This window comes from Drosophila pseudoobscura, chromosome X, assembly GCF_009870125.1.
Source record: "Drosophila pseudoobscura strain MV-25-SWS-2005 chromosome X, UCI_Dpse_MV25, whole genome shotgun sequence".
NCBI lineage: Eukaryota > Metazoa > Arthropoda > Insecta > Diptera > Drosophilidae > Drosophila > Drosophila pseudoobscura.
The window spans coordinates 59,547,410-59,572,280 of NC_046683.1; the positions used below are offsets into that span (position 1 = coordinate 59,547,410).

Consider the following 24,871-nt stretch of genomic DNA (forward strand, 5'->3'; position numbering starts at 1 on the left):
ATAAAGAGTAAAGCAACAGACATTTGGGCAACAAAATCAGGTAAAAGGTTAACATGCGAATGGGGCAGACACCCCCCACGCCCCCCGCCCCTCCCTCCATGGGGCAGAGATGGGTTTATTAACAAGCAATTTGTTTTTTTGGGTTCCATCTGTGGCAGGGATAAAACTAAAAGATAAACTGAGCGGCAGCTTGCATTTTAATTGAATAAAATAATATTTACCCAGCTAATGGCTTCACTGGTTGCACTGCCGTAGCAGGAGCCTTGCAACCTTGCAACTAGAGCAACAGCTTTTCGACAATTACCGCTTGAAATCTGTGATTCATTCCGTGCCGGCACTCGCTCTGTGCGGCTTTATCTTTTACAATAATACCAACACACTGATGGGAGAGGAGACAATCCACAGGACCACCCCACAGGAGTCCCTTTGGCAGGGACAGCAGGAGAGCAGGACAGCGGGACAGCAGTCCACGACCGCAGGAGCCGCAGACCCCAAAAACCGTACGAACCCGTGCTGTGGGTGGGTGTGGCGGCGCCCATCGTTTCACCCGATAAAACGACGGATTAAACGCTAAAAGCAAGGATTTAATCTCTATAAATGTCATTCCACAGACACAACTTAAGCAGCAGCAGCAACAGCAGCAGCAAGCCCTGTGGCAGACACGGCAAGCTTTTGTTGCAAGCGGGGCAACAAGGAGTGGTGACAGTGGCAGTGGCAGTGGCAGGTGCCGCCTCTTGGCTGTCAGCAAATTATATTTTGTATCTATGATAAAAATCATTTAATGACAAGACGCGCGGCGCCACAATTAAGGCATTTAATTTAAATGAGATTAATCATAATTACTAGGCGGCAACCAAAGGCGAGAAGGGAGAGAAGGGAGAGAGGGAAGAGAGAAGAGAGAGTGGAGAGATAGTGGAGAAAGGAGCAGAGAGAGTGGTGGCAAGTGGGGCCACCTTCTGTGGCAAGTGGCTTTTGATTCTTGACTTGTTTTTTATGGCACTTCTTTGCTCCTCTCTGGGCTGTGGCTGTGGTCAGGGGCTGTTAGGGTGTGGCATCAACTGCCACTGGCACTGATTGACATTTGCTGCTGCTGCTGCTGCGGCCTGCCTCATGTGTGTGTGGCACTTGATATTTGCTTCGAGAGTGTAGCCGAGAGTTAATTTAAACACGAAGCCACACGGCAAATTAACCTAATGCCAGCTCCGCGGCTCATGGTTTCTGCATTAAATGGAAGCAGCAGGCACTAGCAAGTGGCCTGTGGCATGTGGCATGTGGCATGTGGCAGGTCCTGCCCTCTAACGGCACACGGGGAAAAAGGAGTCCAGCAGGGCTTCCCACATGGTCCCCCATATCAAAGTACATGATTATGAGGCGATTGCTGTTTATTTATTGCACAAATCCCAATCGATTGGCTTAAATACCATGATATAAAATACTAAAAAGTTATCGCTAGCATTATAAAACATCTATGATGTTATCGATAACAAGAGCTAAAAAATACTATAATTTAATTTAAAAACTTATACCAAAAACTAGAAATCCTCGATAAAAACCTAAAAATATCGACAGATCGATAAAAATACTAAAAAGTCATAGATCTTGGACCCTCAGAAACTACAATAATTTTGATGATTTATCGATATTTCGATAGCAAAAATACAATGATTATAAATACCAGAAAGTTATCGCTAGTATTATAGAACATCTATGAAGTTATCGATCACTAGAGCAAAGAGATACTAGAAATTTATGGAAAAACTTATACGAAAAAATATGACTCCTCGATAAAAACCAAAAAATATCGATAAGATCGATAAATATGATAAAAAGTTATAGATCTTGGTAACAACAACTACAATCATTTTCATGAATTATCGACTTTTCAATAGAAAAAATACCATGATCAAAAATACTAAAAAGTTGTCGCTGGTATTATACAACTTCTATGATGTTATCGATCACTAGAGCTAAAAAATACTAGAAATTTATGTAAAAAGTTGCAAAAAAATATAAATCCTCGATAAAAACTAAGAAATATAGATAAGATCAATTAAAATACTAAAAAGTCATAGATATTTGTAAAAAAAAATACCTATAATACGATACAAATAAAAACCTGAAGGTTATCGATAGAAATTACTTAAAAGTAATTTATATAATTCTATAAAAAGTGTTATTAAAAAAAAAGCCCTTTTAGGGAAGAATAACCTTTGATAACCCCATAAATACCTGAAACTTAAAGAAAACTTGGTTTTAAAATATTAGAAACTCTTTAATCGTTCAATAAAATGGTAAATCCCATCAGTAGCGACTACTTTTTGGGTCTAAAGAAGCTCGATTTTTGGTTTTCTCAAAGAAAACAGCGTACAAATGGAGTAAACCATGAAAAAGGCTGCACCGAAACTATGTTTCTTTCAATGAAACTGCCCTGAAACTGCCCCTCCACCGATTAGCGAGTTCCTTTAGACCCGGCTCTGAGCCCTTGATGTGTTGGGGTATGCCACATTCAACCTGTCTTGAGCAGCCCTGTGGCTGTGGCTGTGGCTGCTGCTGCTGCTGTTGTTTCTGTTCTTGTCGTTTTTTGCTGCTGCTGCTGCGAATGCAATTTATGAAAAATAATTTAAATATCAAAAGGCTTTCGTTTTAATTACGCGCAAGACAAAAGGCAAATTCCAAAACCAAAAAGGAAACGTCAGTTGTCAGTAGAGTACAGTGCGGGGTCGCATATCCATTCTCAGTTCCCAGCAGTTTTCTGGCATCTCTGCTGCTGCTTTAATGGCAGACGACGACGACGACGACGACGACGACGCCATTTCCATGCCCGTTGCGTTTAAATAATTAATTAAGATTGATGCAGACTCATTTGTCTTTTGCTGCGTTGCCAAGGACGAGGCTTCTGCCCACCCCACCACGCCCCACCCCACCCAACCCAACCAGGATGTGCTTTGCATTCTGCTTTTCAATTTATGTATTTTGTTGCCGCCGTCGCTGTTGTTCCTCCTCCGCTGTATATCGAAAGATTTTGCATTAGTTTGCATTAAAATTTCACTTTGTTGTTGGCCCCAAAAAGGAGGCAACGACAGCAACAGCAACAGCAGCCCCCGCGCCATAAATTTGCCTCTTTTGCCCCACAGACAAAGTTGCATTTGGCTGTAATTACAATGTAATGCTCGGATCCGGACCATTGCACTTGCACTGGGGGCTGGAGGCTGGGGGCTGGGGGCTGGGACTGGGGCTGGCTGTGGGTGTGGGGGCTTGTGGGGCGGGCTGTGTGTGGGGCCTGGGATTTTGCTTGGTAAGCACGCATGCAGCGAGAAAGAGAGTCGCCTGTGCTGCCTGCCAAATCGGCGGATTACAATGCAGAAATCGGTTTATAAACAAGCGGCGGCGGTGGCGGCGGCAGATCACATCCAATGGAGATACTCGTAAAAAATAATTGCAATTGCCTGGAAACTGTACGGGCGCAACGGATGGGGCGAACGGAAAGTCAATGGTGAGCCCAGCCAACCAAAAAGGGCATCTCTGGACAGTTGAAGCCCAAAAGAAGTGTAAAAAGTCCCGTCCATTACCCATAGATCCCCTTATTTGCTTGCAAAAGATATCATGGAAAAAATACTACACAAGTATTAATAGTTCTATCAAAAATACTAGCAAGTTTAAGATAATACATGCTATTTAAAATATTAGAGATTCGGAAAAAATACTTTCGTTATTAATAGTATTAAAGTATCCTAAAAACTGCTGGCATGGCATTAATAGCACTATATTGTACTCGAAAATTGTCGGTAATTTGATTAAAATACTAGAACCCCACAAATATTTACATATATAAAATACAAAAAAAAAACAATAATTCGATTAAAAAAAAAAAATAGAAATAAAAAAAAAATAATAGTATAAAAATTACTTGCTAAAAAATATATACAAAAATTACTCTCGTTAAAAAAATACTACGACATCATTAAAAGCATCTGATATTAATACGTAATATCACTTATATAATATAATATAATATAATATACGTATATTACCAAATTTGTCGCTAATTTGGTAAAAAATTCTAGAACCCCACAGAAATTTCTACAAATTATCAAAAAAAAAAAAAAAACAGTAAAAAATTCGATAAAAAACAAAAATATAATGTAAAATAAAAATAAAATATAAAAATATACTCTAGTTAAACAAATACTAAAAAATCATTAACAGCATCGTATAGTACTCAAAAATGTTCGCTAATTTCATAAAAAAAAATTCTAAAACATTACAAACAAATTTCTATAAAATACAAAAAAAAAATCATCACTAATTCGATAAGAAAAAAAAACTTTGGACAAAAAATACTAAAAAGTCATTAATAGCACCGGATAGTAGTCTAATAATGTTCGAAAATTTGATAAAAAAAATACTAGAACATTACAAAAATGTCTATAAAATAGGAAAACAAAATCATTAATAATTCAATAAAAACCAAAACTTACAAAAAACTCTACAAAATCATGAATCTGCTGAAAGGCTTAGATTTGTATATATGTATATATACATATATATGTAAATACTAGATAGTAATTTTTTTCTTTACAACATTCCTAGAAAAATAGAAATACAAAAATTCAAAACCTCCAAAAGTAATCGTCTTTCGTAAAACACTCATACTATGACTGATAAAACCTTAAAATGGTTTGCGATATCAAAAAATACTTAATTCTTTTGGTTTTTTGTTGCGAAAATATGGAAAATGGATCTACCCGTGATATTTGTGTTAAAATGAACACTTTTTGCAGCATTTCAGTCGGGGGCGTCGCAAATGGAGTTTCCATCTCTTTGTAAATATTGTTGTCGGGTCTCTGGATAATTGGCATGCAACCGCGTTTTACTTTTACATGCATTGTACTTTATGGGCCGTGAGGACTAGCTTCTTGATTCGTTTTTTCTGGTTTTTTCGCCATGAATTTTATTTATTTAAATAATCCCATTTTGTGTACGGTGTCCGGTGGCACTGGCAAGTGGCATGTGGCAGTGGCGTATCAAAATTTAAATTTAAATAATAATTAGTGGCGCGAAAATCGCTTTCGATGGTGGAAAATTGCCAAATAGCCCACAAATAATGGCAAATAAAAGCATAAAATTAAAAAAAAAAAGCTGCCCCCCCCCCCCCAACGCCACCCCCCCCCCCCCCCCCCCCCACTGTGTCCTGCTGCTCCTGCCGATACTGCTTCTACTGTTACTAATGAAAACGAAATTAATTAATTTAAAACAACAATTGGCCGAATGGCCATGGTCATTACGTGGCGGGGCAGACACTAGCCCCCAACCCCCCCCCCCCTCCCACCTTTCCCACGCGCGCACACACGTCGTATACGCAATTTCCAGTAGCCATAGCCTCCGGCCAGCCAGTCCGGCCTCCCCCTCCCTCTCCCTCTCACTCTTCTTCAGATATCTGCATGTACATATTGCCACCGATTGAATACGCCCACACTTTGAGACTTAGGGTCCCGGACGGGGGCTGGGCGGGGGCGGTACGGGCTGTAGTCTGTCATGCATATGTAATTATTTCATAGCAGAGGCAAAACGATTCGCAGGGCAAATGTTTGTCGCGTGTAAACAAGCTTTGAGAGAGAGCGCCACTCTGGGGGGGGGGGGGGATACACATCTCCCGGCACTGCCACTACTCTCACCCATTGCCACGCCCCATTGCTGCAACATCAGCTTATATTAAAAAAAACCGGCAACAAATTTGTATTCTCTCAAGAACGAATCTGTGGATACCCTGTGCAGGTCCTTCGTTTTTCAGGCAAAAAAATTCTAGAAATTCGTCAAAAATACTAAATATCATCCAAGTGGAATCTATATTTCGATAACTACTACAAAATTATCGATAACTTGATCAAAAATACTTCCACTAAGAAAAATACATGCAAAAACTACTAGATAATCGTGGGGTATGCCAAAAAAATACTAAAATTTATTAAAATTTAAAATAAAAATGCATCAAAAATACTAAATATCATCTAAGTGGAGTCTATATATCGATAACTACTACAAAATTATCGGAAACTTGATCGAAAATACTTCGACTAAGAAAAATACATGCAAAAAAACTAGATAATCGTGGGGTATGGCAAAAAAACATACTAAAATGTGTTAAAATACTGCACTTAAATGCTAAAAAATCATAAATCTCTGTATATAATCATTAGACACCTATCGATCCATTAAAAAATACTAGAAAACGACTTTCATTGAAAACCCTTTCGACGATCATTCCTTCAGGACTCCTCCTTCTTTCTGGTATACTTTTTCCTTTGCAAACAGCTTGACACAATCATCATAGCCCTCGCGGTAGGGACAGGGAAGTCTCTCTAGCAAAAGTTGGGCAAACACAGAGCGCTGGAGCAGAGGCAAAAAATTGTTGCATATTTTTTCGGGTGGCACCGGCGCCCAGGCACACCCGATGGCAGGTAAAAGACCAAAAGACCACGTACTTTGCCTGATTTACACGTTGCCATGGGGAGGCAGCTATCCGAAAAAGGGATGGCATGGGCAGGCGGCATGAGCAGGAGTCAAATTTGCATCACAAATGTGTCTTTTTCAGGTTGCTTGACTTTGCATAACCCCTTTCGCTCTTTCTCTGTGTGTGGGATACACTGAGTGGCACCGTGGCATGGTGGCAGGGTGGTAGGGTGGCCAGGGTGGCCAGGGCAGCAGAAGGGATGACTTCATTTCATATTTTTCTCGGGCAACATTTGCGTAACGATTTGCATTACAAAGACTTGTACTTTTAGCCGTAGCCGCCTCCAAGCCCCCCGCCCCGCCCTACACGAGTGTCTAATGGGAAGACGACCCTACACTGTCCGCCCCGCACTTGTTTCCTTCCCCCGCCCCCCCACCCCTCCCCCTTGCTAATTAACAAACATTCTGCCTCGTTAAGAGATTTGCTTTCTTTCGGCTAAAACGTTTTACGGCAAACATATTTATTCGATGAAAACAATATTTTGTGAGAATATTTCTTTTCATATTGCATTCCGTTTCAATTCAATTCGATTCGATACGAATGATGAGGCAATCCTTTGATTTGTTTGGATATTTAGGTATTTGTTTTCTGTTTGGATTGGTTTGTTGTTTACTAAATTTGTTTGCCATTTGTAAAATGAATTGCAAATACAACACACAAACACACACACAATCGATAGAAAAAAACAAACGAAAAAAAAAAAAAGACATTCAGTATGAAAATATAGGGGATATTGGAGAACAAAGGCCGGCTCGGACTTGAAAGTGATTTATTGGAATGCATATTGCATATTGATATTGCACAAATTGCAATCAAATGCGAATGCCAGCCCCCGAAATGAACCCCAAAAATACAGCACATACAGTGCATACAGTATGTATGTGTGTGTGTGTGTGCAAGATGAGCCAATAAAAGTTGTAAACATACCTTCGCACTTGGGCTGTTGTCTTCCAACGAAATCTGCAAAAGAGAAATGCCATCATTCGAATTGCTTCCAAACAAACAACAAAAAAAAGGTGAATATCTGCCGGATTTCCGGTATTGGCTTCTCTAATTTTCTATAAACAAAACTATTTTCGTAATTCGAGAGATGTGCAATGAAATTTGGGTTATTTAATTATTTAAAAAAAAAAAAACACTGCTCGGGCGAATGGCCTGCTTTGGACTGCTTTGTGTTGGGCCCTGCTTGGCTAATGCACTGCTTGATTAATCCAGTACATGTCTAATCAGTCGCCGACTGTACTTCTAATTGCTGTACAAATTATGCAAAGTATTATATGCACATAATATGTGCATGGACTCCGGGGTCTGTCGCCTGTCTCCTGTCACTCCTCCCTCTTCCCCCCCCCCACACACACACACACACACACACACACACATACGTGTCATTTGTTTAGACGGTGTCCAATCGTCTATGAATCGGATTCGTATATTTTCCAATATGGCGTCCGATAGCTGAATGTTTGCCAAAATTACGCTGTACCCCGACCCCCAGCCCCCTTTGGGGTGGGGGGGGGGGGGGGGGGGGTGGCATGGCAAGTGGATCAATAAGCGGGTGCTTATCGTATGTATTACACAAATACTTTTGTATATTTTTCACGATTGACCCTCAAACAAGAAAAAACCTCTCTCTCTCTCTCTCTCTCTCTCTCTTTGTATTGGAGAGAGGGGGAGAGGGGAGTGGACTGTGTGGACTGTGTGGACTGTGTGTACAGGTGTTTGACATTCGACATTCCAATTGCAGCTGCATTTGACCTGTAAAATTGACCTATTCCCACTCCTCTACGAATCTTTTAAATATTGTTATTCCATTTCATGTCATTTCCAATTGTTTTTCTCTCTCTAGGATTTTTCAAAATAGAGCAAAAACCTTGTAGAACATGCATATGGGGGGCATGTATTGTAGTTGGTATATTTTTCATTTGATGTATTACCTTTTTAATTGCCATAAAGCATTTTCATGTTGCTAAAAGCCCCCCCCCCCCCTCCGCCCGCCACCGTCCTCAATCTTTGCCACACCTTTCGACTGCTACGCCTTCAGATACAATAGATACCGACACAGATACATATGTATCTGTATGTTTATGCATTGTGAACATGCAAGACTAATGGCTGCAGAAGCAAATTGCAAACTGGGGGCCATCTCTGGAGGGCCATAAAGTTGATTGGGAGACCATAATGTTGTCATCGCAGTTGATTAACTTCATTAACATTAGTAATAGTGTGTCCTCATAATCGTATTAACTAATATTGATTGACTATTGACTCATCCAACGCGTCCGCAGAGAAGAGGGGGCGGGGGGTGGGGGGGAGGCTGGTGGAAAAGTGAACCCATAGGCATGTAATTTTCCTCTAACAATAAGTACGAATGTTTACAAGCCATAAAACTACAACATGCCACATGTCTGTCTGTGTGTGTTTGTGTATGTGTGTGTGTGTGTGTGTGTGCAGCACTCGTAATGATATATAGACCGCAAATGCGGCACACATTCACAGCACGGAGGACATGGGGGCCACACAAAAGCTTTAATTGTTATTTTAATGATAAAAATGGAGACAAATTACATTTCCCCCCACCCCCCCCCCCCCCCCCCCCCCCCCCTCTTTCGCTACGAAAAATATGCCACTGGGCGTACGGTAGGAGCTGCGGATGTGTGGAGCCCTGGGGCCATAACAATGCCCGAAGCAACAGCCATAAAAACTAATAACAAACAATAGCAACAGTTCATTATGACCCACTGAATGTGGGGGGGGTGGTACATTAGGCCCCATTTTGGTACCGCATTTTGCCAGCCGAATGGAGTGGATTGGATTGGAGCTTAGGTCCTTCTCCCCCCTCTCTCTGGGGGGGTGTGGGGGGGCCCAGCTGCGAGGAGACAAACGTAAACGTAAACGTTGTCTACCTACAAATCGACTCATTCAGCAGATTTATCGGTTTGCATTAGTCGGGCAAAGGAAATCGATAAAGTGCGGGGGACGGGGATTAATGGAGAGGCCATGGCATAGTGGGGAAGGGTTTTGGGAGTGGGACACCGTTAAAGGATTGCTTAAAGCGGGTTACCAATTGCAGGAGAGTGGAAAAATGGTAAGAGTCCTCGGGGTTTTAGTTTTTGCGGTGGGAACGGATGGTAATGCCAAGCCAAGTGGGAACAGTTTTGCTAGGTACAGCTTTTGTGGGGAGATCTTTGTGTAGGCGTTGTATTTAAAGTGGGAACAGTTGGGTTGGGAACAGTTCTAAGGGGAACAGCTTTGGTGGAAAAAGCTGTGGGAACATTTGTAATAGAAACACATCTAGTGGGAGCAGTTCTAGTGGGAACAGTTCTAATGGGAACAGTTCCAGTGAGAACAGTTCTAATGGGAACAGTTCTAGTGGGAACCGTTCCAATCGGAACAGATCTAGTGGGTGCAGTTCTAGTGGGAACAGTCCGAAAATAGTATGAAAAGAAAGCCCCCCCTTTGCCAACATTTCCACGTATTTCGCATCGCCACACGAGAAGGCGTTCTGGCCCCGTGGGCGTGGCACGGTGTTGCATGTCAACCAGCCATTGGACAAAATCAAAATAGAATAATTTAAGTTTTAATTGGCAGCGAGACTGAAAGTTCACGTTCACGTTCTTGTTGCACGGAAAAATGCACGGCGAAATGTCTTGCCCAAAAATAGAACTCCGACCCCCAAGGAGGGGGGGGAGTGAGTTGCAGAGCACAACTTGTGGCTAAGAAGAACATCTCTGTCTCTTGATCCTTTCACTTTAAAAACTAGTTCTCGTTTTCAGTCAAAAGTCTAGAGTCCAGGGACCAGAGGCCTGCTTCACCGGAAGAATCGTTGGCCATAAATTTGTTGGCCCAAATGGGGAACCAGGTCCCTGGTACCCGGTCTCCTGGCACTTACGAATTCATTTCAGTGGCGCACTTTATCACCGAAAAACTCACGATATGCGGGAGGATGGATGGTTCGAGAGGGGGGAGGGGGGGATGCCCGAAAAAATTGAATAAAAATGCACTGCAGCGTGCAGCGAGAGAGAGAGAGGGAGAGAATCTCTCTCTGTGTGCATTTCAAGTGCATATTTTGTTTGATAAATTGTTTGCCACGTTCCCAGTCGAAACAAAAAGCGGAGGGGGGGATACCGGCACCGTTCCCCACTTTTGCTCCCAGAAATGGGCGCCCGGGGAGACACAAATATGGCAGCGGCTGAGGCACCATAGCATGGCAAAGTGTATAAACGTGCGGGACTCCGTAGGGAGCCGAGATCCCCCTCCGCCTAGCTCCTATGCAAAGTAAAAGTCGGTTGGGTCCCGCAGGCGGTAAACAACCTGGCGACGACGAGGACGACGAGGACGACAACGACGACGACTACGAAATATGAAAGTGTTAAATGGCCAAGGGAGCAGAGTCCTGTGGTGCTGCCTGGCGACCAGCCTTTTAGCCCGTGCTGACTGCTGTTGCTCCTGGATCCCTCGTAAGCTCCTCAGCCCATACACACACTCACCGAGCTACCATGATTATAGCCGTGTGTATGTGTGTGTGTGTGTGAGTGTGTGTATTGGGGGTGAGCTCATATGTATCTTTGACTGGTGTCTATGGCGCCTTTTGATATTTTGTTGACAGAATTAGGTCATTGCCTGCGAGCGCCCTCCCGGGCCCATGGCCCTACCGCAGATTAACATGCAAAGCAGTCTTACGGCCAGGCGAAAACAACCAGAAAAAAACAACATACAACACAAATGGAAGGAAATTTCGACTCGAGGGATACCCTCCCTACAGCTCTGGGATATTCAGCTCTTGGAATAAAAATTCATAAGAGATATATGTATGTATGTACATATGTAATGCCCAAAAGAGAGAACGGCAGACCTTTTGGCACTGGCAAAGCTGCTAGATCGATCTGCTGCTGAAGCTGACGCTGACGCTGGCGTTGCTGCTGGTTGCAGTCGTGGGCGTCGAGTCGTCACTTCCAGTCGGTCCTCTGCCGCTGCGCTGCTCTTTGGCTAGATCTCTCTCGTGCACTTTGCTGCTTCGGCTTCGGGGTCGTTCGTGAGCTTGTCTTCGTGGACGTGTCTGAGCTTGCCTTCGGTGCAGTCCGTCTCCCTCTCTCTATATTCTTTTCTCCCCCCGTGCTGGTGCTGCCGACGACTGCGGTAATTAATTGTTCTGCATCTGTCCTCTGCCGCTGCGCTGCGCTGCTCTGCTCTTTAGCAAGATCTCTCTCGTGCACTGTGTTTCTATTTTCGCTGCTTTGGCTTCGTGCACGTATGTGGGCTTCGTTTTTATGGACGTTTGTGAGCTTGGCTTCGTGGACTTGTCTGCCCTTGCCTTCGGTGCATTCCGTCTCCCTCTCTCTATATTCTTTTGCCGACGACTGCGGTAATTAATTGTTCTGCGTCTGTCCTCTGCCGGCCGCTGCGCTGTTTCTTTCGTGGACGTGTCTGAGCTTGTCTTCGGTGCAGTCAGTCTCTCGTTCTCCACATTCCTTTCGACCTCTACTATCGTTCGCCAAGGTTTCCCGCTGTCCTATACGCCCACACACGAATACAGCATGCCCTAGAACTCTATGAACAACCAGGTACGGTACCGCACAAAATCCCCTCCAGTTTCAAAGCCATGGAAACTGGCAAAAGCTTTTTTCGTGGGTAGCAAGGAGGTAGGGGGGGGGCCAAGGGGATTACATTTATTTACAGCAACATTTTTTTCATTAAATTCTTTTGTGTGGAGAAGCCATCGGAGCATCAGAGTCTGTCCATGAATGTTTTTGAATGTTTAAATGAATGTCAAACCAGAACAAACCTCAGGACAAATCTGTGTGTGGATCCATGAATTTTAATTGCGACAAACTCTCTGGAGAACCTGCCGCACACACACACACACACACACACACATGTCCAACCCCTTGGAAATTAGCCATAAACCGCATGGGCCACAATTACTATATGGGCCAACCAAATATTTGGAGTGTCCTCTTGGCCACACACATTTCCAGCCACATCCTCATCCTCCTCCTCCTCCTCCTCCCCCCCACCCGCTGCTGCATGCAGATGTAAAAATATTGTGGCAAAACTGTATGTTGTCAATTTGTGCTTGGGATTTTTCCTAAACAGCAAACCAGCAGCAGCAGGAGGAGGAGCAGGAGCAGCAGGAGAAGAGCTGCTGCTGCATATCAAAATATTTGTGGGGATGAGATACTGTGACAGCTGTCCCGGTCCCTGCAGCAGCGGCAGCCAGAGAGTGGCAAAACTTTATGAGGCTCTGGCCCAAAACGGGAATTAGGTCAGACAGAGAAGAGCAGGCAGGAGGCAGGAGGCGGAAGGCGGCAATAGGAGTGGCAGAAGGGTGGCCAGTAGCTGTAGCAGGGCGTGTCGGTTCCAGACTGAGGTTTTCTCCTTTTAATGAGACGCATTTCATAATCAGCGCCATTCCATGAAGGGGGCAGGGGGAGGGGGGAGGGGGTTTGCCATCCTTCTGCAATTGACGCCCGTCATCGTCATCCGGCTCGTATTTCCGTGTTCCATGCCATAAATTCACACATGCCACACACGCCACGGCGTCGGGGGTACTTGAAGCTGCAACTCGAGAGCTGCAGCAGTGGGATGTCGCTAACAGCAGCCCGCGTGTGTCTCTGTGTCTGTCTGTGTGAGAGAGCCGTGTCATATTAGTAATGTGTGTTGCATGCCTACTCCGTGTGGCCTCCTCTGTCGCTGCTGCTGCTGTGCCATGGAGTGTTGCATTTCAAGTTGCAGCAACGGCAGTAGGAAAAAAAAAGAACCCGTCAGCTTCAACAAGCCAGACTGTTGACTTCATTTGTTACGATTGCTTTGACAATGTTGCTGCATCATTGGATGCCCATTTGTGGCACAGAGACACACTCGAACAGGGGGGGGGCGGGGGGGAATCATCGATTCTGCCACCCCCTTCGTGTATTGCGAATTTTGCATTTTTTCCAGTGCCCTGAGATTTGCCAACAAAGGATGCGGAAAATGCCTGGGAAAATTGCTTTTCTTTAGAAGAGTTTCCTGCAACATTTTGTTGCATGAACTCTGAACTCCTTAATTACTTAATTTATTGTTAATTTTTACACTGCCACGCCCACCCGCCCCCAGGACTGGCTCTGTAATTTGTCCAAATTGAATATTACGCATACGCCCCGTTAAACCAATCAAATGACACTTAAAACCCCCGCAATAGGGCCAACAAAAGCGCTAAACAGCGCCTAATCAGACCCAAACACACACACACACAGACACTCGAGCAAACACAAATACAAACACAAAGGGGAGCAGGGACGGGGGACGGGGGACAGGGACAGGGACTGGGGCTGGGCCACAAAAGGGAAAACACTTTCAATGCGCCTCCGATGCCTGCCAAAGGCATTCTCTCGAAGGCGCTGCGGCATCGGCTACTACCTGGAGGCGCATTATCCACTCTATTAACGCGATTAGTTACACAAATACAAAGGCAACAAAGGCAGCACACATAGACACGCCGAGGAAGAGAGGCGCCGAAGGGGGGGACACACACGCATGGGCCGGAAGTAGGAAATGGCAAAAGGAAACAAAACAAACCCCCACTTGGAGGGGGGTAGCTCCCCCTCTCTCCCCCTCCCTCTCTCTCTTTCTCTGGGATAACTGGTTTGTCCGACCGACGCCTTAAGGGCGAACTTACTTAGCAAATAAACATTGATTAATTTGTTGACAATCCCACCACACACACACACACACACACGCACACGCACTGGCAGATACATTTGTATCTGTAGCTGTATCTGTAGCTGTATCTGTATCTGTCTCTGTAGTGCTTGTGCGGCCATTGAGTAATGGCAAATGCCTCATTCAACGCATACCAAATGGAAAGCCACAGCAGGCATTCGAGAGGCGGATGCCAGCAGACCCTCGATAAACTTCAATAAATGTTAAAAGGTTATGTATGCGTCCCCCCCCCCCACCCCCGTCCCCCCCTGCCCGCCACAGCAGCTTTGACTTAATGGATTCCCTCGCATCGGAGGCACATAAATCTTTGGAATCCAAAAAGGAAGTTTTCCTCTTTTTTTTTGCCACCCATTGACAGGTGTCAAAGGGGGGGGGGGGGGGTTGGGGATTATGCTGATCAACAGTTTGCCTCTTTGACAATTATGGCTACCCCCCCTCCCCCACCCCCTCTCTCTCACTGTCTCTGTCTGGCTTTCGTTTGGTCAACTGGCTGTCTGATTTGTGGCAAAGGGATTACATGCAACAAGGGTGTGTGCCCTGCCACATCTATCACTGGACTGTGTGTGTGTGTGTGTGCTTTTGATTGAGGGATTTGTCACACAGAAAAGTGTTTGAATTATACGAAAATTAGATGCAACACAAAAAAACAACAAAAAACTGTTGCCTTGAAGTGGATTTTGAAGTGTATCTTTGTATCTTTTGTGTGTGTAGTTCATTTGTTAATGGAAGCCAGCCTCAAAGTGGCACGAGTATTTCAATGCCACTTTTATGGAAAATATCTGGGGCTGGGGGCGTGGGGCAGGGGGGGGGGCTGGCACGCTGCAGCACCGCAAAACCACCCACATTCGGAAAGCAATTTAAATGCTCATTACGGGCTTTAAGCAGCAGCGGAAATTAATTGAATTGCCGTTTTTCCAACCGCAGATACACACACACAGGCACACACACACACAGAGGAACACACACACAGGCACACACACACAGAGAGACATTCGCATTCGAAGGCATTCGGTGGAGGCCAAGCCGCAGAGCCGCAACCGATACGACACTTGAACAAATACACAACAGACGAACAGACGAAGCCTGTGGCAGGCGGCAACAAAGGGGGTGGCATGCGGCATGGGGCACGGAGCGCTTAGCTTAAGCAGCAAAAGGAACAACAATCGCATCGATTACTCTACTTATTTCATTAAGCAAAAGTTTTCTGTGCAAATGCAAATTAAAGCAAAAACAAAACAAAAGAAGGAAAGGGATCGGATCGGAACGGGATCGAAAGGGCGGGGGTGCTCTGATTTGATGGGAAACGAAGCATTGGATACCCTACAAATAATCATCGGTGCCATGTCGGATATCCTCATTTTATTCTCAGTGTATTTTGGGCTGTTTGCTGCTCAAGGATTCGCTACCTTTTGTTCGCCTGTCCCATGGCTGGGCATGTGCTAGAGAGAGATAGAGCGAAGAGAGGGAGAGAGACGACTCGCTCTCGGGGGATCAAAGGAGACGAGACTGGAAGAGCACTTGCCACACCATTATTACGCGGAGTAAAGCGCTGTCGAAATAAAAAAAAAAAAAAAAAAATGTAAAAAAATAATATATAAATAATAAATAAAATATAAATAAAAAAAAATAATATATAAAAAAAAATAATAAATCAAAAAAAATGTATTAAGAAAAATACAAAAATTAAATATAAAAATTAAAAAAAAATACGTAAATAAATAAAAAATACAAAATAAATAAATAAATAAAAAATAAATAAATACAAAATAAATATGATTGGACGATTGTAGAAAAATCTTTTATTTCCCAATTTTATTTGAAAAAATGTAAAATACCACTTTTTAATAAAAATGAGAAATTATTTTTTTTAATTTAATTTAAAATAATGTATAAATATATATGGTTTTGAAAAGTTACAAATAATATTTTAAAAATCAAAAATGAAAGTTAAATTTAATAAGAATTAACATAATAAAATGTGTGTTTTTTTTTGTGTAATTTGTAGTTGAATATAAAATATTAACACAAAAATATTTATTTATTTTATGTTATATTTCATTTTTATCAACAAAAAATTTTTTAAAATTTTTTTTTTATGTATTTTTTAATACAAAATTGGGAAATAATTGTTAGATTGCGATTCTTAGATTGTTTTCTAAGTCTATAACAGTAGTGGTCCCTGTTTTATGGTTATTGCTCCTGCAGCTCCCGGAACGGAGTCCGTGCAGGGACTTATAGCCGTATATCCTCGGAATCGAGGTTCATTCCATCATGCCCGTCATTCACGGAAACAAGCACAACAAAGACACAGCGACAGACAAAGGCACAGAGCCACAGAAAGAGACGGGGAGAAACAAAGGCAGACAGAGAGACGGACGGACGGACGGAAAAGTAAAAGACAGAAGACAAAAAGTAAATAGAAGCAAGGGAGGAGGGAGTAGGGGAGGAGGTGCAGAGGGGGAGGAGGTGCAGAGGGGGAGGAGGGGGCAAAAAAGAGCAGTAGCACTCAATACACTCACACACTAACACTCACACACACACACATTCACACTCGAACTATTCACGAATTGATCCGCTTAGCGTTGATTGCTTGAATTTCATTTAAGGCACACGAAAATATCCACGAGAAAGGGCCATTCCGATTCTCCCTGGGAGGACTGCCGTTTGTTTGATGTGTCCGAAATGGAATTAACCCATTGGAGCCTGTAACTGTAACTGTTACTCAAGCAGGGAGAGGGGGAGGGAGTCCCTGCCCCTTGGCCCCTGTCCACGCTTTCGAATAACCCATCAATAAAACGAATCAAGCGAACATTTAAACAACTTTTGAGCATTGGACTGCAATTCAGGGTGCCACATGCCACATGCCGCATGCCACACGGCACATGGCACTCAATTACACCCAGGAAGGAGCCTTGCTGCAGCCTCAATGATCTCTAGTTCCCAGGCAGAACCTCCTCCAATAGGAAGCCTTAATTTATGTACACAAAACCCTAGCCGCCCCGCCCCACCCCGCCCCACGCCCCACCCCGCCCCGCACAAACATCGAACACTCGACGACGACAACTGCGATAAATTTAAATACTCATATCCTGTCAGGGAGCGGACACCCCTCCCCTCCCTCCCCCACCAACCAGTTCACACTCCCTATAGACCTTATTCTCTCTCTCTCTCTCTCTCCCTCTCGCGCGTGCTCGCTCGCGCTCCTCTGAAGATGCAAACGCCATTCGCCATCCTTCTGGTTGGTGGCTCAAAGTGGAAATTACTTTGGGAAAACCACTTGAAACGCTGCGCTGCGTTGCGTTTATTTAATGGCCTCGGATCCTGCCACTCCCCCGCCCCCTCCCCCTACCCCGCCCACTCCCAATGCCGTTGACTTTGGGCCACAGCCTCGACCTCGGCCTGACTCTGGCTCTGGCTCTGGTCAGCCATCATCAGTTTCGTCGTTTGGCCAAAAATCTTTCCGCTTTTCGCTGGGCGTTGGTTAAATATTTGATCGCTGCGGCACGGGGCAAGGAGGCAGGCAGCAGACAGCAGCCTTTCGGGTGATTCAGGTTTATTTGGTCGCCTTTGATAACCAATTAAAAGCAGCATCACAGTCGGATGCCGCCTGAACACCCTTTGACACTTTCGGAGGTAGAACCAGGAGCGGCAGAAGAGGCGGGGGGGGGGGGGCAGCAGGAGGGGCACTATCGGGTGGTAAGAGGCAGTGTGCTGCCAGCAGAGATTTATGATGCAGGCCATGACACTAAACAGCTTCCGCCATTAAGCACGGAACACGACGAGGCATCATATATGGATGTGGATGGGGATGTGGTTGTGCTTGTGTGTATCTGTGTGTGTGTGTGTGTATCTGTGTGTGTGTGTGGCATCATAAAACAGCGAAATGTTGGCTCCATCGTCGCCTGGCGACATCCTAAACTCAACTTAAATATAAATTATGAGCATCTTAAAAAGCCACAAGCGAAAGGATAATTTTCATAAATATGCCAGGCCCCCCTGTATGTATGTATGTATGTGTGTGTGTGTGTGTACATCTGTGTATCTGTTTGCGTTAAGATTTCTGAGGCAGCAGCAGCTGGCGGGGAGAGCGAGAGAGAGATCTGGGAATGGCTTTTTGGCTGTCAGCCACCACCAGATCCTAAAGTGCTACATGCTACATGCTGCATGCTACTATCACCTCCTTCTGTGGCTGTGCCTCTCTCTATGTGTGTGTGTGTGTGAGTGTGTGTGTGTGTGCATAAACACACAATTAAAAATAATATTTTCAACGCGGTGGCAATTAATTAGGCACTCGCCGCAGCAGCAGCCAGCGTCAGATGCAAATGGAGGATGGAGGATGGTGCACATGTGTCTGTCTGTGTGGCATAGAAGCCTCCAAGAAGAGGCACTGATTATCGCTAGCAGGTTTTTGGTTTTTTTTTTTTTAGTCAGGGGGAGGGGGCGGCCGGGGGCATTGAATTAATGGATGCTATTAGCCTGCGGTCTGGCCCGCTCGTCGATAATGGATCTCCAGTTAAGTGGCAAGACCGTAAAGTCAGGTGAGAGGCACAAAACCCCCAATCAGGGAAACATTTTTAGCTGCTTAAAGATGAAGAAATTCCCATCTTTGGATGAAGTTCCATTTTTTAGGTAAGAATAAGCCCCAAAAAAGCTTCAAAATCCTTTAATATCCGCAATAACAGTTGAATAAATAGCTTAACAAGCAGTCTGGACAGGTCTGGGGTAGTGGCACACGTGACAGGTTCCATATGTCGAAAGTAGAGCCACTTCGGCCTCCCAAAAGTAGGCTCTGAAAAGCGCATTGCTGTGGCATTTAATACCTGGGTATTTGAAAGCCAGGTGTTCAAATAGCCAAACACAAATTGAGATTTTATTCATTCTGGCTGACAATAATGATCCGATTCATACGAATTTTTGCCATCGAAAATATATAAAATAAAAACTATATAATATAAAAAAATATATAATATACAAAATATATAATATTAAATATATATAATATAAAAAATATATAATATAAAAATATACATATATTATACAAAATATATAATATAAAAAATATATCAGATATAAATCACTAAAAAAATACATAATATGAAAAATATATATAATTCATAAAAAAATATGATATAAAAAAGATTTACATAATAGAAAAAGTATATGGAATATAAAAAATACTAATATAAAATTATTACATCAAAATATATATTTATAAAAAATACGTATATATTATAAAAAATATGAAAAATATGCAGCATAATAAATATGATACAAGAAACGTATAATATAGAAAAAAAGATATAACATCATTTTGTAAATATTATACAAAATATATGCATAAATAAAAAAATAATCATCATTTTCTTATAACACCTCTATTCGAGTTTTCCATAATTTCCATTCCGCTTGTGCCATTATGCTTTTGATACCTCTTCATTTTGTGATTCCAACTATTTTGTGGGACAAATAGATTTATTATCACAGATACAATCTATTCCCATCCATACAGTGTTTGTGTGTGTGTGTGTGTGTGTGTGTAAGTATGGGTTGTAATTTTCAAAATACAAACTAACGGCAGAGTAAGCAATTTCCAGTTGAATTTAAATGCCAGTAGATGTCATTATTTATACGCTAATGTTTTGTCACACAACAACAAATGCTAAATTTCGATTTGACCCGACAACAACAACAGCAACAGCAGCAAAAACAACAACAGGAACCAGAAACAGAAACAGAAACGGGAATCGCACTATCAAACCGAGCGGACAAACGTGCGGACACCCAAAAAAAAAGAGAAAGAAAGAAAAAAAGCAAAAAAAAGTTTTTACGAGCCGCTCAACCAAAACAAAACTTGGGATTTGCATAATATACCAATACACACACACACACACATACACAGAGAGATACAGTTGTAAATGTGTGGGTGTTTGGGTGTGTGTGTATTTGTGTGAATTTAATGGCTGCAACGACAAGCGACAAAACTCAAACTGCGGTTATTTACGTACGCAAAGCTTTTGATGTACTTTATGCGCAAGCAATGAACTTTTAATGCGAGCATTGCCCAAAAAGGAAGAGGAGCCACCAACAGCAACGGCAACAGCAGCAGCCATAGTGGGTGCGCGGGGGGAGGGTGCGGGTGCGGCGGAAAGGAAGTAACAGTAAGTGATATATCAGGACTAAGCACTCCCACACACCCAACGAGAGAGAGAGAGAGAGAGCGGTAGAGAATAGAAACACAGACAACATACACAGAACGAACTGCCAACGAAATTTACTTGTAAGTTTCTTTGCTTACATTTCGCGCATTTGGATTTATGGTTATGGCAGGGGTGGGGGGGGGGGATGGAAGGAGGTGGAGAAGGAGAAGGTGAGTGGAGCTGCCCAACGCCCTAACGTCTGCATATGCCCAAATAAACAACAAAACAGCAACGGCAACAGCAACAAAAGCAAAAACATAAAATGCTTCGCCCAGGCAGGGAACCAGGAGACTTGCATATTGCCAGAGCTTTTAACAGTTGTTCTTTTTGCGTTCTCTTTTATTCTCCCGCGCTCTATTTTGGCAGATGATCAACGACTGGCATATGCGAGAGCTTTTAACAGTTTGTATGTGGCTCGGGTTCGTAAGGTGGCGGTGACGATGATGCAAAATTGTTTTTGTTTTTTTTCTCTTCAGGTTCTGCCGATTGATCACTCGGGTGTTCCGCTTTGCTTGCGAGAGCTGAAGCTCGGCTCTCTCGTTCGGTTGTCAGTTTGCAGGTAGATGTCCAGAGCGTACAACGTTTGCTATCTCTTTCTGGCGCTTGTTGAGAGCGAGTTGTAACAGTGGCTGGACATGGACCCTCTCCCTCTAGACCGAGAAGAAGGCTTGGAATATTTGCCGACTCTCTCTTTCGCCCTCACGCTCTTGCCTTAGCGAACGACTGCATGGGCTTTTAAAAGCTGGACAATAATCAGAATTTAAATAAGACACGAATTTGTTTACACAAAAAAAGGTGCCGTTTGCATGAAAATATATGTATGTATATTTTTCTGAATACGGCTTAAAACTAACGTTTTGGGGTTTTTGGGGGCTGCCCCAACATCACATCCCCATTAGCCTGTAGGCTCTTGTTAATTACTTGATGGCTTAAGCGTTAAATGTTTTTTAGGGCCTGGACACAATTAGCCAGCATCGTTGCAACAACGGAATATACAGTCTAGCCAAATGCTTAAGCCATAAATGATAACAGGGGCGAACACAGCAGTGGCTAGGATAACCCACGCATGCCGTGTGGCATGTGGCATGCCCCGCACTCAACCAAGCAAACCATAAAACCCGCTCTTGCACCTACGCAAATTGGCCAAAGCCGCTTATAAAAGGTAAACGCAGGGCCCAAAATGTAGCACACACAAAGTGCCGCAGAATGAAAATGGAAAACCCAGAAAACCGAGAGAAAAAAAACATAAAAATATATATATGAGTGGAGTGGAGTGGAGAGAAGAGAAGAAACACCCAACAAGTTGTGGCAAAGTAGCACACATAAAATGTATAAGCGAGAAAACCAACACAACAAAAAAAAAGACAGAGAGAGAGAGATAAAGGTTGGGGGTCACGCCCCCTAGACGTAGAATAAAGGGTTTCCATGCCTAGAGGTGGTTCTGCTCCTGCCGCTGCTTTATTTCAATTATGATGATGATGACAATATTAAAATGCCCTAAAACTTTGCCACACACACACACACACGCACACCGACACGGTCTGGCCTCTGCCTCTGCCTCTCGAAGGAGTGCTAATTAAAGGACCCAAAAGTAGAGGCATCCAGCCAGTCAGGCAGGTCTCTACAGCGCTCCCTCTTTCTATCTCTATCTACTCGCATAAGCCAAAAGTCCAAAGTCAGAGCCGCCTGCCGTGTTGTTGATAACCCAAACAGGTCCTTGAAGCACACAAATCACATAAATTCCAATTGAGTGCATATTCGGTAGAGACAGAGAGACTAAATGTGGCAAAATATACAAAATTTACTCTGTGCAGTCGACTGCCTGGCTGCCTGACTCCGTCCCTAGCCCCCCCCCCCCCCTTCCCTTCCCTTCTTTGGCACTCTTTTGGGGGCACTCCAGTGCGTATGATTAATTTGCTTAATTTTGTGTATGAGGCACAGAAATCCCACCCGAAACGCCACCGCTTTTAAACGCCTCAAACCGAGGGAAAGCTGGCAAGGAAAGCCCCTAACCTCTCTCCCCCCCGTCCCCTCACAAGGCTAAGGAAAGGACAAAATCTGTGTAAAAGTTTCCACAGAAAATTCATTAATTAAACAAATTAAGCTAATGGCTGGCTGCGGCCTGACGGCTGCCAAAAAGTGTTGCCAGGCCAAGGCCAAAAAACGAGCAAAAGAACAAGTCTAAATATTTGTATCTTTTCAAGGCAATTCTTCCGTGAATTTTATATTTCTCAAAGAAATACACAGAAATTTCGAAAAATCAAATTCGTAAATTTCCCAAAAAAAAATAAAGTCTAGGAATTATTTATGCACTTTCTTTGGCCAAAAGAAATCGCTTTAAAATGTGTACATATGCAGGGGAGGGAGGGGGGAAAAAAGAAGGAAAATAAATGGGGGAAAATTCAAAGAAAATACGTGAAAATTCTGTGATGTGTGTGAAGGCAGGATTATCGCCGGCACACTTGAAGGGAGCTCCAATTCCTGCTCCCCCTTCCCCGTTCCCCGTTCTCCGTTTTTTCTTTCACTGAAAACTTTTTCCCTATCTGGAGGAGGCTCTGGCCGCCGCCCCCGCCCCCGCCAGCGCAGTGCCTTTGCTAAGGACACGCCTCAAGTGTATCCCTTTTGTCTTTAAATGGCATTTAACATCAAGTGCTCCCCTCCTCCTGCCGATCCCCGTTGCCGGCGAAACTTTTGCCAGTCAAAATTTGTGAAAATTAATAGGATTCCGCACTCCCAGTAGCAGTTGTCGTCTATTGAGTGGCGGTGTTGCCACCGTACCCCCCCCCCCCCCCCCCCTCCCCCGAAGTTGCCTTAAAGTTTCTGCAGCAGCGGCGGCAGTGGGTGGGTGGGGGGTTGGGGGGCTGCTCGGATGCTGGAAGCATCATCCACTTTGGTGCAAAACTTATGTCATGCATGAGCATAAATATATGTATAGTGGAAAAATGTATGCCAAAAAGTGGGTGGGGATTGGGGCGGTGGTGGCAGACGCTTTCAAAGATTTATTGTGGTGATTTATTTGCCAGAAGCCCCACAGCAGCAGCTTCCTGTGTGTGTATCCTAGTGTGTGTGTATGCTAGTGTGTGTGGGCCATGCCTCGAAGCTTATTTATTTATTCATTTTCTAATTTATTGATGTTTGTCTGACCCAAAGCGTTTTGACCCTCCCCAACCAACAGAAGCAGAAAGGCAGCAAAGCGGCAGATGCTCTACTGCTCTACTGATTAGCCTTCCACCCTTCCGCCCCCCTCCCCCGCCCCCCTCCCTTCAAAGGAGCCGAGACTTGCTCCATCTTTCCAGGGGGGATCTTTAAGCGTCTCTCCAATTAAACATAATTGAAAACCTGAAACGAATTGCACATCCATTTATTCATTTCGACATTCACTCGAGCAGCAGCACTCGAGCTGTTTGCCATTCGTTCTGTCTGAGAGATTGGCAGTGGGGCGGCAGCTGCAGTGGGGGGTGGCGGGGCGGCAGTGGGGCGGCAGCTGCAGTGGGGGGTGGCGGGGGAATGCAGCTTCTGGCAGTTGTTTTGGCAAAAAAAGAAAACTCCCACTCCTGCTGCCCCCTCCCTTGGGGCCACCAAAACGTAAGCCTGTCAAAGCGCGGGGCTTTTTCCGATAATTAGCAAAACGCAGCGATGCGGCGTATACGCGATATTTGGATTATGTATTTTGCATTTGCCGCCTCGGGGCGACACACACACACCAGAGCGAGAGGGAGGAGCTGTCCTTAAAGTCTGTCAACAGAAAATGTGTTTAAAATCATTGGAAAACCGAAGTTTCTGCAGTTTTTAAGATCTACCTTTGGTTTAGGTATTTCCATTGATTTTTTTTTTTTTTTGGGGCACTTAAAGCTTCGCTCAGTCAAAGCTTAACTTATTTTCTGGTTATATTTTGTCGGTTCTCCTTTGTTTTTTGTGCGCTTTTTCGCTGAAATAACACGGGTAGAAGCCAGCAGCAATTTCCATGCCGCAGAGTCGAGGAGGAGGAGAGGCTGCCGCTGGAGCTGCTGGAGCTTCTAACATGGATTTTTGATATACTCTCTACTCTCGCATTTTGCTCCATTTGCTCTTGTGTGTGTGTGAGGGAGGGGGGGGGGGGGGGGGGGGGGGGGTCTTTGTTTGGGTGCGCTGCTGCGGCTGCCTCTCCGTTTATTTGCCTCCACTTGGTATTTTTTTATGCATTTGCATAAAGCGAAATGTATTTCTATGCTGACGCTGCTGCTGCCGCCGCTGCTGCCTGGCTCCTCTTTTGGTTTGCTTTTATTGCACTTTTCCCTTTTTGGCCATTACCGCCACACACAGTTGCATTTTAATGAGCGTCGGGTGATGGGGCACCTGGGCGCACGTGTGCAGACTTCTTTCAATCACTGTCTGCCCTGATGACCCCCGTGCCAACCTGCCCCCCCCCCCCCTGCCCCCAATCTGTCCGTCTGAAGATACCCTGCAGCGGCAGCAGCAGCTGTCC

The 24,871-nt window shown here is 44.2% G+C and overlaps 1 protein-coding gene across 2 annotated transcripts in view; it reads right to left on the bottom strand.

The window, feature by feature from the left end:
* Positions 1-7,471, bottom strand: part of Con (leucine rich repeat protein connectin) — a 119,529-nt gene extending 112,058 nt beyond the window's left edge. For both annotated transcript variants that reach the window (XM_033382786.1, XM_033382784.1), the window contains exon 1: positions 7,439-7,471. The gene's annotated coding sequence lies outside the window, so the exon portion shown is untranslated. The remainder of the gene's footprint in view (positions 1-7,438) is intronic.
* Positions 7,472-24,871: the final 17,400 nt, after the last annotated feature.